General features: G+C 31.3%; 1 long non-coding RNA gene across 1 annotated transcript; it reads left to right on the top strand.

Moving 5' to 3' along the window:
- The first annotated feature begins 203 nt into the window (after window positions 1–203).
- On the top strand, window positions 204–11,279 carry LOC118185306 (uncharacterized). The gene is made up of 2 exons (XR_004757575.2): window positions 204–352; window positions 10,946–11,279. It is a non-coding gene; the product is annotated as an uncharacterized LOC118185306 (long non-coding RNA).
- The last annotated feature ends 786 nt before the right edge of the window (window positions 11,280–12,065 follow it).

Here is a 12,065-nt window from a genome sequence, read left to right as displayed (position 1 = left end):
CCGAATGTAAAATTGATTCTTACCTACAGAGGAAAAAAAAAAAAAGGAAGACCAAACCTTTCGCGAACGGTTACGGAATCTGTAGTGATCTTGATGAGTATTAGGTGTGGTGGAAGAAAATGTGTTTTTGGGTAACTGAGCACAAGCGGTAAAAAAAGTTCGTTCAACTCCAGTGAGATTAAGAGGATAATCTTACGCACTTATTTCGCGCATTAATAATCATCTGCGCACCGCCGCTTCCACAATTGAAAGGAAAATTTTACTACTTATATAAAAGCAGGATTTTTACCATGAAAAATCATTCCACTTTCGCCTTCGTTTAGGATCTCATACCTTCTCAGCAACCGCTAAGGTAAGAGAATACAATTCGGATAATTTGGGTTAAAAAAATATATATTTATTCTTTTCGAAGTGAAACAAAATGTGTTTTAAAGTTTAGAATAGGTTTTAATGAAAGAAAATATACCTAATGATTTTTAAAACGAAAAATTCTTTTCAAAATTAAAATCTTTTTCGTCTTCCACTTTAATTTAAAAAAAAAAAAAAAAAAAAAGTTAAAAGTAAGAAGTTAGAAGTAAAAAAAAAAAAAAGCTAAAAGCAAGATTTTTTTTTTTAAAGGTAAATGAAAAAGTATCCCTAAATTCGTGAATTTTTTTTAATGAAAGAAAGATTCTGTAAAGTTTAAAGCTTTTGTACGTAATTTGAAAAGATAAATAAAATTTTATATACGATATTAAATCGAAAAATATTTATTAAAGTTAGGTTTTATTTAAACAAAGTAAAATTTATAGGTAATTTAAAATTAAAAATATCTTCAAACCAGAAAACATTAAAAAACGGGGTCGGCAAAACTAAAAAAGATTTTAACCTAAAAGGAAAAATGTGCCTGAAGTTAAGAATTCTTAATTATTTTAAATTTGAAAACATAATGAAAAAAATGGCTTCATAATAAGGCCTCTCTTCCCTCCCCCAATGGAAGAAGATGTTTGAAGTTAATAATGATTTTAAAGTGAAAAACTTGATGGATGAAGTTTCTGTATTTTTTAGATTGAAAAAATATATTTTAAGTTGAGGAAACTTAAAAAATAAAGTGTCTCTAACATTAAGAACCTTTTTAACGAAAGCAAATCTTGCCTAAACTTAAGAATGCTTTTAAAACCAAAAATACAGTGGTTAAAGAGTCTCCAGAGCTGGGTTTATTTTAAATAGAAATTTAAAATTAGATTCAGCATGCATTTTACCAAAATATCAGAGAAATTTTAACTTCTGCTTAAAGCATTTACGTTGTACTAAATAACTGATTTCAAAAAGAAATTTTTAGATTTCTTTCGATTTTTAAGTGGAAAATTTTAATTTAATTTTTAATTTTTAGTTTAAGATGTAGCATTACATTTGCATTTTAAGCCTAAATTTTATTACTGATAAATTTATATTATGGATAATCTTATAATTTACTTTACAATGAAAAATATTATTAGTAAATTGAAAAACTTTTGAAGACGAGACACCTAGTATTTGCATTGTAAAGAAAACTGTATTTTATTTGCTATATCTGGTAGTTATTCATCATTCTAGATAACACGCTTATATTTGTATATATTACATAAAATTACGGATGTATAGATAGATGAGGCTGATAGAGAGAAAAGGAAAGTTTTGGTATAATGTTCAGAATAAATATAAGTGTGTCATACTTTAATACCTGGAATTAATGTCCTTCAATTGTAAGGAATATATTCCGTAGAATATTATTTTTTTAAGTAATTTCATGAGACAATTATCCCATTTACTTGTTACTATAAGATAAAGAGGTTATTGCAAGTTAAAATTCAATAAAATTTAACCAGACTTAATTTTGATTATTACAGAAAGCGAATGTATAAATGTCTTGTATATTAACGACAAAATCTGAGTTTAAAGAGCAGACTTTGTCGTCATAATATTCCATTAATTTCTCAAATTATTCGCATAAAGTTTTTCTTGTGAAATTTATTGAAATTTTATTGCAGGATCCACAAAAAAGAAAAAAGGTGTGGATTTTTGTATAATTTTATCATCAATTCAAATTCTAATAATTAAATATTCTATCTGTAATAGAGTTTAATTGTTTAAATCTAGTTTTTTTTTCGCAAAGGTTATGGTTTAATTTCTTGGAATCAAACTTAATATCTAAAATTCGTATTTAGTAATAGATGGTCTAACTAATTTTTATCCTTTGTGCGTTATGGAATTTTGTGATGTAAATGATTTTAATGAATTCTATACACATAAGCTTCACAGTCATCTAGTTTTTCCTACGCCATGTTACTTGATCCGGTCAGAGGATTTTTCCTCTGACCGGATCAAGTAACATATTAGCATGTAGGGGGGTTTAATACCGATGGATTGCTGCCAAAATACCCTTTAAGATAATAATATTTCTCACAACTTTGAATTAATATCTAAAGTAATTAATTTCATCTCCCACCAGATGTCGCCACCTGCCTTTTGGTTTCGATTAAGGTCACAAATGCTGCCTGTCTACTGAGGTTTCGTGGAAAGACTTTCTAAGGAAAACTGCCTCGTATTTTTGTATACCCCGGTAATGTTTTGCAACTAGCTCTGTTCGATGGGATTTCAGCTCGGGTGGAATTACCGAGCTTTAACCATCTCATGCATTCCAAGAACATTTTTTAGGACTTCCAGTTCTAATTCAGTTCACAATATATAAACAATGCGCTTCGCTTAAATTCGGTAAATTGGAATTGGTTGAGTAAATTAAGTCCTAAATTAAGAGAGAAAAGAAACACTGAGAAACTCCAAAGTAAAATTAGGCAAAGCTTGTTTGGCGAAAGCTTGTGAACTTGTGTTTGGCGTAGAATTTTAATTAAGGCTCTCGATTCCGAGGGCGACATGTATAGATCTCTCTTTACCAGAAGCAAGGAAATTTGCCAAAGATGGTGTCAAAAATGCTGCTGTAAATTTCAATATGGAGCAATTTTCCTCTTAATAATTTAGGGAAAATTCAATGTGTCACCGATAACTTTGAAGTTAAAAGATACCAAATGCATATTTAATGAATTTATCACATAACGTAGGCAATTAAAATTCACTTAAAATATCAAAGTGAATCTCTTTTAATGTTTCCCTTAGTTTTAGTCAATCTTAAGAAATGTACGATAAATATGAAATGATAATATGAGAATGAAAGTAATTTTTAGAGCATAATCGTAACTATGTGCAGAGAATTTTGAAGGCGTTGTTGTTTTCATGGAAATCTATATTTTTGATTCGATAATTATTATGAATTTTTTCATTTTGTGATTTCTCTAATATAGTTGGTACATTGCAGTCTTTAGCTACTCGTCAGTAAAAATTATATTAGGAATTCTTTGGAGAATTTTTGTCAGAAAACAGACTACACATTATCCGAACTAGAGACCTGGCCTCCTAGACGATCCATTAATAAATAAATCAATAAATACATTTACAAATAATTGATAAATAAGTTGCTTTCTTTCGCTTACAGAATTTGAGCGGCGCTATTTCAAGTCTCGCAGTCCAGTAATTTTATCTCGATTATGAATTAACTATCCTCCACTCTGTTTATGCGTGACTTCAGGATCCAGTATAAAGATAATTTTGACAAAATTATAGCTAAAACATAGACTGTATTCTTGTTCGAATTCGGGCTCTTCAGATTTCATGTTGTTACACAATACAATACAAGGCAGGAATAATTTAATGCCTTGCTGACGATTAAATCATATAAAAAAAAACAATATTTTTGCAATCCTCAAAATGTTAGAAAAGTAAGAACATTTTTCATAGTATATAATCACATAAATAAATAAAGTCCTTAAAAATCAGAGTTAGACTGTTAAATTAGATTATTAAAAATTTATAAATAAATATGTTACTTAATCGGAGATTTCTAAAATAATGCTTCTTATCTCGGATTTAAATGATTTGGTTTATTGAATTATGACAAACCTCTCTCTTGCGTAGGGCTAGGGATGCCTTCGTGGAGGACTTTTTAAGGGAAACTGTTTCGTATGCACGTCACACATAGGGAAAAACGCCCATGCAGCCAGCCCGTTCGACGAGATTCGACCCCCAACCAGTGTTCAGCGACTTTATCGTTCTGCAGCTGGTGGGCGAGATTTAGAGGATTTGAAAGATAGTGACACAGTTAAAAGGAAGAAACACGTGCTAAAGTCAAGTTATTTTAATAAAATAGCTCAAAAGCAGTTTTAAAGAAATGAAATATTTTAAATTCAATTAAAGAAATTCGCTTGAGGAAATCGTACAGCTACATTTGTGAAAATTATTATTTTTTTACACTGCTAACTTATGATAATTAGTCTTTCTTTTCGGTATGCCAGTGTATAGTTTTCTGGAGCTTTCCGTGTGTTTCTGTTTATATTTTATTCCCGAGAATTACAATATGACTCACATCTCTAGATTATTTAATTCAACATGTGAATTGTGTTGTTGTTGGTACTAATCTCCATGTCTAGCAATATACTAGACGAGGTCCACGAGTCCATTCACCTCCAGAAAATCGAAAACAAGCTTAGGAAACTTGAAAAGTCCTCAAGAGACAACTCCAGGCACTCAAGGATATGTGCCGCTGATGCCGGTGCATTTTGACATTTAGAACAAATTGGTGTTCATCTTGAGACCTCTTTTAAAAGTAAGTCCTTTCAGGTGTCCACTGGGAAGAATCGGGAAAGTGTTGTCTGAACGCTTCAATCGCAATCAATAGCAAGAGATCTTCCAGGACAATGAGCTTGATACCATTGATGATTCGGGGGAACGTGCCTGTCTGTATGTCTTCTAATGGAATGCAGTTCAAGATATGTCAAGGAATTGGTAACTGGTAATGGTTCTTCAGAACCCTCCTTCGCCAGAAGGTCTGCCATTTCATTCCCCATATGTCAACATGGGAAGGAATCCACAGAAGGTGCACTTCACAGAGTGACGAGATCTGTTTAAGCTTGCTAAGAACAGTTCCGGCCCTATCACCAACTCTTCGCCAGTTTGAAAGATATTGGATGGCGCTAAGACTGTCAGACAAAACCCATACTGCCTTAAGATCTGTAAAGGACGAAACAGCGTTTAGTCCCTCTTCGATGGCTATAAGCTCACTCTTAACAACCGAATTGAAGTCAGAATTTCTTTTCTTTATTTTAACAATATTTCCATTTGTGCATTTAATGACAACTCCACTACTGGAGCGAGAGTCTTCGCTTTTACTTCCATCAGTATAAATAAGGGCAGATGTGAACTATTCGTGAACTATTCGAGGGAGACCCAATCCGCCTTGTCCCAGCGGGACCATATGATTAAAAATAGGTCAACCCTCCTCCAAACCACGCTGATAAAACATCACAGAAAACATAAAATAACGAACCAAAAATAAAGAAGGGTTAGTAGAAGAACTAAAGATAAGAAAATGACACAAAACACAAACAAACACTAAGGGCAAGAAGGCAAAAAACTAAGGGCAGATGTATCAGACAAAAAAATTTACTAACATGCATACTGAAGATATTAATGCGAGGAAAAATAAACTAAAATATGCTAATAATGGTTTAGCGCCACATAAATGAATTAAAATTCTTAGCACATGTATTTAAAAACAATGACTAAAAATTACGAGAAATTATGTTAATATAGATGGAATTTTTTTTAATGCAATTGCGAAAATAACCCTCGATAAGGATAATAAAATGCTACATTCTGCACAAATTTGATTACTCGGATTTCAGGGATTTTAAATTCTTAAAAGTCGAAGATAATTTTTTGAACTTTAAAATATATTAAAAATAACGTTATCCTTTCCCGATAAGCCGAATTTCTTCAATTTAAGAAATTACATAAATCTTAAATTTTTCGAAAGATGCTGAGTTTTCTTTCTCGACAAGCTGAGTTTTTTCGCTTTACGGTGGAAATACTCTCTTTTGCACAAGGCCGGATTTGCGTATAAGCTACACAAGCTATAGCAACCCACTTTCTTGAGGGCCCCATAGTATTAAAATATAAGAGACTTATAGGGGGCCCAATATCTCAAATAGCTTAGGGTTTTATCAAGACTAAATCTGGCTCTGCTTCTGCAGAATTGTCGTTGCAGTTCTCGAAAGCGTTGCAATTTTTATTCCTTTGATTAAAAGTACGGTGAGAGGAAGAAACATCACTCTTTGAGTTTGTGACTATTTGAAAATGTACTTTAAGGAAAATTCTAATTTAAAAAAAAATCACTTAGATCTTTACTTGAAATGAAGTAAAACTGAGCTGTCTAACTAGTGCTCTACATTTAAAATTTACAATTTATGGTAAGTATTAATATATATTATTTCAGAAAGCAAAGACAATGATTTTAAAATATTGCTTTTATAAAACTGTTTACGTTATAGTTTTGTCGTAATGTATCTGCTAAACAAGCAACAAAAATGCATCCAAGCGAAACGGAAGCCCCCATTTTATTATCTTTCAACATTCTTTTATCGTGGTCAAAGCCCTCTAATCCAGCATCGGTATTTGACTTCATGTCATTATCGTTTTTGTGTAGAACTATTTAAGCGAAGATATCGGATCGAAAAATGAATTTTGTGATTTTAATAATATTTAACAATGTATTTTATATAGCAGAATTATTTCCCTCATTAACATATGCAATAATTTCTGCTTTCCTTTGCAAATGTAATTGCATGAGTATTTACGTAGAACATCGGGTGTTTTAGAACAGTATTTATAAAAAATCTTACTCAAGTATACAAAATGTCTTTCCTTCTTCTCTCAGGGCCATCGTAGTTTAACTATATAAACAGTATGGTACAATTTATAACTAAAAAAAGTTCTGAAAGAGCTCAGATAATATCGGTCACCCAAAAGGGTTTGTTAAGGTTTTCCTACGTTAAATTTATTAATTAAATATCATATACTTCGCACGTACGCCACAAAACTTTCAGTTGAATAGCAAAATCACAAAATATTTAAAAACAGCATATCTTTAGATTTTCCGATATACAGTCTCGAGCGCTGGAGATAACAATATTTTAGTCTGCATAGTGCTGCCACTGTTCGCTTTCAAATTGTTGAAGATGCTCAAATTCATTAAAGTTTTACAAAATATGAAATATAAAATTCGAAATTCAAAATTCTGGCTTCCAGATGCACATGTCCGGGTGGAGGACTACATTGTTCAAAATATGATGACCCCGGTACCGTCGGTTTTTCAAAAGTGCGAGAAACATACATGCATTCATCCAGATTATTCATTAATTAATTTCTTTAAAAGTAACATAGGGCGATAATACTTCGTGGCACAATTTGAAAAGTGATTTAACATTTAAAGTGATACACCGCCAAAGCCCTAGTTGAGACTAATAGCCCATCCGGACTAATGATATAATTTATTAACTTTATTAATATTATGATATAATTCAATAACCTTTTCATAAAATTATTTATTTTAATTTTAAATTGTTCTAGGCTTTATTCGTTTCTTATCATATAATTTGTTTTTAACTGCATCAGTGTGTATATGAATACATAGCTTTTTGAACTGAATTTAAAATGACTTTTGAACTTGTTGATCGGTCTGAATGGTACATCGCCAGAGTTTCCGGCTCCCGAAGGCTTTATCTCCATGGAAGAATAGTCTTTCCGAGAATATCACCAAGAAGTGAGAAATTTCATTGTAGGCCATAAAAATGTCTTCGAAAGTTGACTTTTCAGCTATGAATTGCAGGAAGCAACATAACTTCTCGATAAATCTTTAGAAGGAAAATACTGCATGCGTTGAAATACGTAGCAGTCACAAAGCTGTAACCAATATAGAGCACTTAATTAAAACGAAATCACATCACAGAGAGATGTAATTCCAATTATACTCGTTTTGTGAGTCTCAATTAAATTTTAAGCACTTCTAGAATTTAAAAAATACGATTGTTCTCCACAAAAAATGAATAAAGATTCCACCCATGCGTTCATAAACGGATGGTGTTGTTACGCTTCATAAATGCGCCTACCTATTTAAAGCTGCATCGTGCTCGCAAAGGGTAATTAGACCGTGACCTATTACTTAAAGTGTATTTTAAATCGCTACAAATATACCCGCATTATCTAGGAACTCGACGATAGGAAATTAGTTAATAAACAATTACCTGTGGCAATTGTAACTAGCAGCCAACTTTGACTGATAGTTGGTTGGGTGGATTACAGCAGAATTATACTTAAAGGGAAATAGTTCAGAACTGTATCCTTTTTGATTAACTTCATGAATCGGTGACTACTTGCTAACTCTTCACTTTATTTTATTTGATAATGGTAGTACAGATCGTATATTGATAAACATTTAATGTTATCGAATATTTTTATCCATTTAATGGTTATCTCATCCACAACTATCAATTGTTATCTTTGCCAACTTTGGCAGATAGTTGGTTGGGTGGATTACAGCAGAATTATACTTAAAGGGAAATAGTTCAGAACTGTATCCTTTTTGATTAACTTCACGAATCGGTGACTACTTGCTAACTCTTCACTTTATTTTATTTGATAATGGTAGTACTGATCGTATATTGATAAACATTTAATGTTATCGAATATTTTTATCCATTTAATGGTTATCTCATCCACAACTATCAATTGTTATCTTATCAGGTATCTTATGCTAGTTTACCAGTAATTATTATCTAAGTCTTTATTTCGTAGTCCTCACCAGAAGCAAACCAGTTGTTTGTTTATATAAGCTGAGAATTTTCACTGTTTAGATTAGAGCTACTGGTCCACATTTTTCCGTTACTTACTAACTAGCTCTGGCAATGCTGCATTTGGGCCTTAGCATCTTGTTAACCAGTGTTTAAAATACGCGCCGTCAAATAGCTGAGGTAGCGTAAGCAGTTTATTTTATGTGTAGTCTCTGACTACGTCACCTACATTTGAAATTCAAATTTCCGTTATATTCATTTAAATATTCTTTAGTCACAGAGGCTCTTTCTGTTCACTTAAGACTTAAATACAAAGGTTATTTTAACCTCCTTCAGGCTTTGCGATTTATTTCAGACTAAGTGATAAATCCTATCCACAGACCTTTAGCACAAGTTTCTATTCACAGTAGAACCTTACAGAATAATAAAGCAGAATTATATGGGATAAGGTTTACTTTAAAAAATAAGTAAAAAGTAATCTTATCTTTGATAAGCATACTTAACTCTTATACTTATTTATCTCGGAAATGTTTTAGTGTTTGAATTTAATTTTTTTCATAGCTATTAGACATACGTTGAACACTTTTTATTTGTTTCCAGCATAAAACTATCTTACTCGATTTTTTTTTCAGGATAGTAAATCAAATTAGTTTTTAGCTGAAAGGGCATTAGACCATTTTCAAATGTCCGTTTCACTTTTCAAATTGTTACCACCAAATATTATCGCCTTGGGTTGTATTTAAAGAAATTAATAAAGAAGAATTTGTATAAATGTATTTATGTTTCTCGCATTATTATCAAACAACGGTACATAGATCCATCAAATTTTGAATAATGTAATCCTCCACCGAATATGGGCATCTGGAAGCCCTAACATGATATTTAATAAATAAAGTTAACACACAAAACGTAAAAAAAAAAAAAAAAAAAAAAAAAAAAAAAAAAAAAAAAAACGCCCCTTTTACGCGTAATGTAAAATTTGAAAGCTTTCAGATTTTTTTTTATTATTTTCATTTTTATTTATTTATTTATTTATTATGGTAATTAAATGCACAATAACGATAAAAGAGTTTTACATAGATATTAGCTGAACATTCTAGCCACCATGTACTTTGGATATTTACCTTATACGTCAAGTAAATATAACTATTGTTAATAAATCTAATATTTTAGACAAAAATCTGAGTTAATTTAATTTTAATATTACCTAATTTTGCAATATACCTCATTTACTATGTACTTACCCAGAGTTTCTAGTTATGTTGTTTCCTGTTTAACAAATTTATATAAACACTTGAAAAAACTATTTCTGTGCAATTTTAAATTTCAGTTCATTTTAACTTAAAATATTTGCACTATGGATACGTTTTTCCTCGCAAACATCACATCTCTTGTTATTACTCCTTCTGTTCTGATGAGAACGTCTCAGGCCAGATGAAGATGATATATAGAAATGCTTATTATAAAACGTTTTCAAAAATCAAGCTAAAATTAACAACTTTTTTCTTAATCCATTAATCTAAGGAATATGGAAAATTCATAACTGTGTTTTTAGTTTATCAAAATAAAGCAGAAATAATAAGCTTTGGTAAACTTTAAAAAATAAAATAGAACCTATTGAATAATAATTGAAAGTTTCCTCTAAAAGAGGGGTTCTCAACCGGTGGTACGCGTACTACTGATGGTACGCACAGAAACAAAGTATTTTTTAACTATTAAATTCAAAAATTAAAACCCCAACATCCTGATTGAGTTTTTTCTTTAACACTCGTAAATTTATGCGAGCTGAGCTTTGTTCAAGAATGGTGGTGGTAGTAGTACTTTGTAGTGGTGGTACTAAAGCTTTTCAATTTTTGTTTAGATGGAACGCGTTAGTCAAAAAGTTGAGAACCACTGCTGTAAAATAATATTTTATACGTGTTTATTTTGTTAATCTTTTCTCCAAATTTCTTTTATGATTTATTTAATTTTGCCGTTAATTATATATGTAATTATTTCTTCTTTCCCTTGAACTGTTAAATTTATTTAAGGAAATCTGTTTTGAAGGGTATTTTTTCTCATCGTCTAATGTCATCATTCGGTTAATGTTACCAAAACTGCCGTGGACAAACAATTAGATGGTGCCTACTGCAGTTTTTAAAACTTTGAACAAACATTACTCAGTATTTGAATGCTTTTTATTACAGATATTTTTAGCACAATTCGACATCAACGCGAAAAACTTTTTACTTAACTTTTTTATCTTTCAGGTTCTACCACCAACCAAAAATGCAATTCGGCAAATTCTTCTTTATCTTAATGGTCGTCGCCCTCGTTCTGGGAGTAGTTTTCGTTCCAGAAGCCGAAGCCGGCAATCATAATCATGGAAGAGGAAACCAAGGTATTGGCGCTCTCCTGACTGCTGGACTCCTGGCCAAGGTTCTCGAACATCAACACCATGGATGTCATCACGGATGATAAGAGAAGCTTACACCAACTATGGTCATCCCTTCTCATGCCTCATCATTCCGCTTTGTACATAAATTTAGAGAACTTACAGAGATTTTATATTTCACTGTCAATAAACATCCACTGATCACTTGATTCAAATTTGTTATGTTTTCTTTTATTTTACATCAGTAATTAAGTAATGGTATAAAAATTAAGATTTGGTAATTAATGTATTTTTAACATTAGAAAATTCGAAGCCATCAAATTTTAGCACTTCAGTCGAAACGAGAAAATGATATTTTATTTTAGAAATGTTCATAACTTTAGTGGATTATTAGCCGAGGATTTTATGTTTTTATTACAAAACAGCCTACTTCCAAAAAAGAAACAATCTGAAGTGTTTTAGATTTTTAACTGTTGACTAAAAGGATTTGCTATGGTTTCTCACGCTCTCGCTAAGTTCGCAATCCACCAGCCTGTTGTCACAATCACTCATACTGATACCTTTTTTTTTTTGCGGGGGAGTCTTTTAACTGTAGTATTAAGCAAAGTTTTCTTCACACTTACAATTCAACAGCAAAATTACAATTCAACAGCAAAATTACAAAAATTATAAAAGCAACATATCAGTGTAAGTTTAGAAGTCCCGATGCAAAGTTAAGTCTCGGCATACATTTTTCTGCTTTTCTCAATTCATTATATCAACATTTAGTTTTTTTACGGCGATGGCTTTAGAAAACATTTTTTTCGTCATTTGATTATTAACGTTCTGTATGCCTACTTTATTTATTAAACATCACATTCTTGGCGCTTGCACCACATAAAATTCAATTCGACAGCAAAATCACAAAATTATTAAAAACAGCATATCTTTAGAATTCCCGATTGATGTGCGCTGGAGATAAAAATGCTTTATTCCGTACAGTGTTGTCATTGCTC

Source organism: Stegodyphus dumicola, chromosome 3, assembly GCF_044657685.1.
Source record: "Stegodyphus dumicola isolate Sdum_Otavi_A_Nest chromosome 3, ASM4465768v1".
NCBI lineage: Eukaryota > Metazoa > Arthropoda > Arachnida > Araneae > Eresidae > Stegodyphus > Stegodyphus dumicola.
Note: the sequence above shows the minus strand (reverse complement) of the source record. Positions and strands in the feature narration are given on the sequence as shown.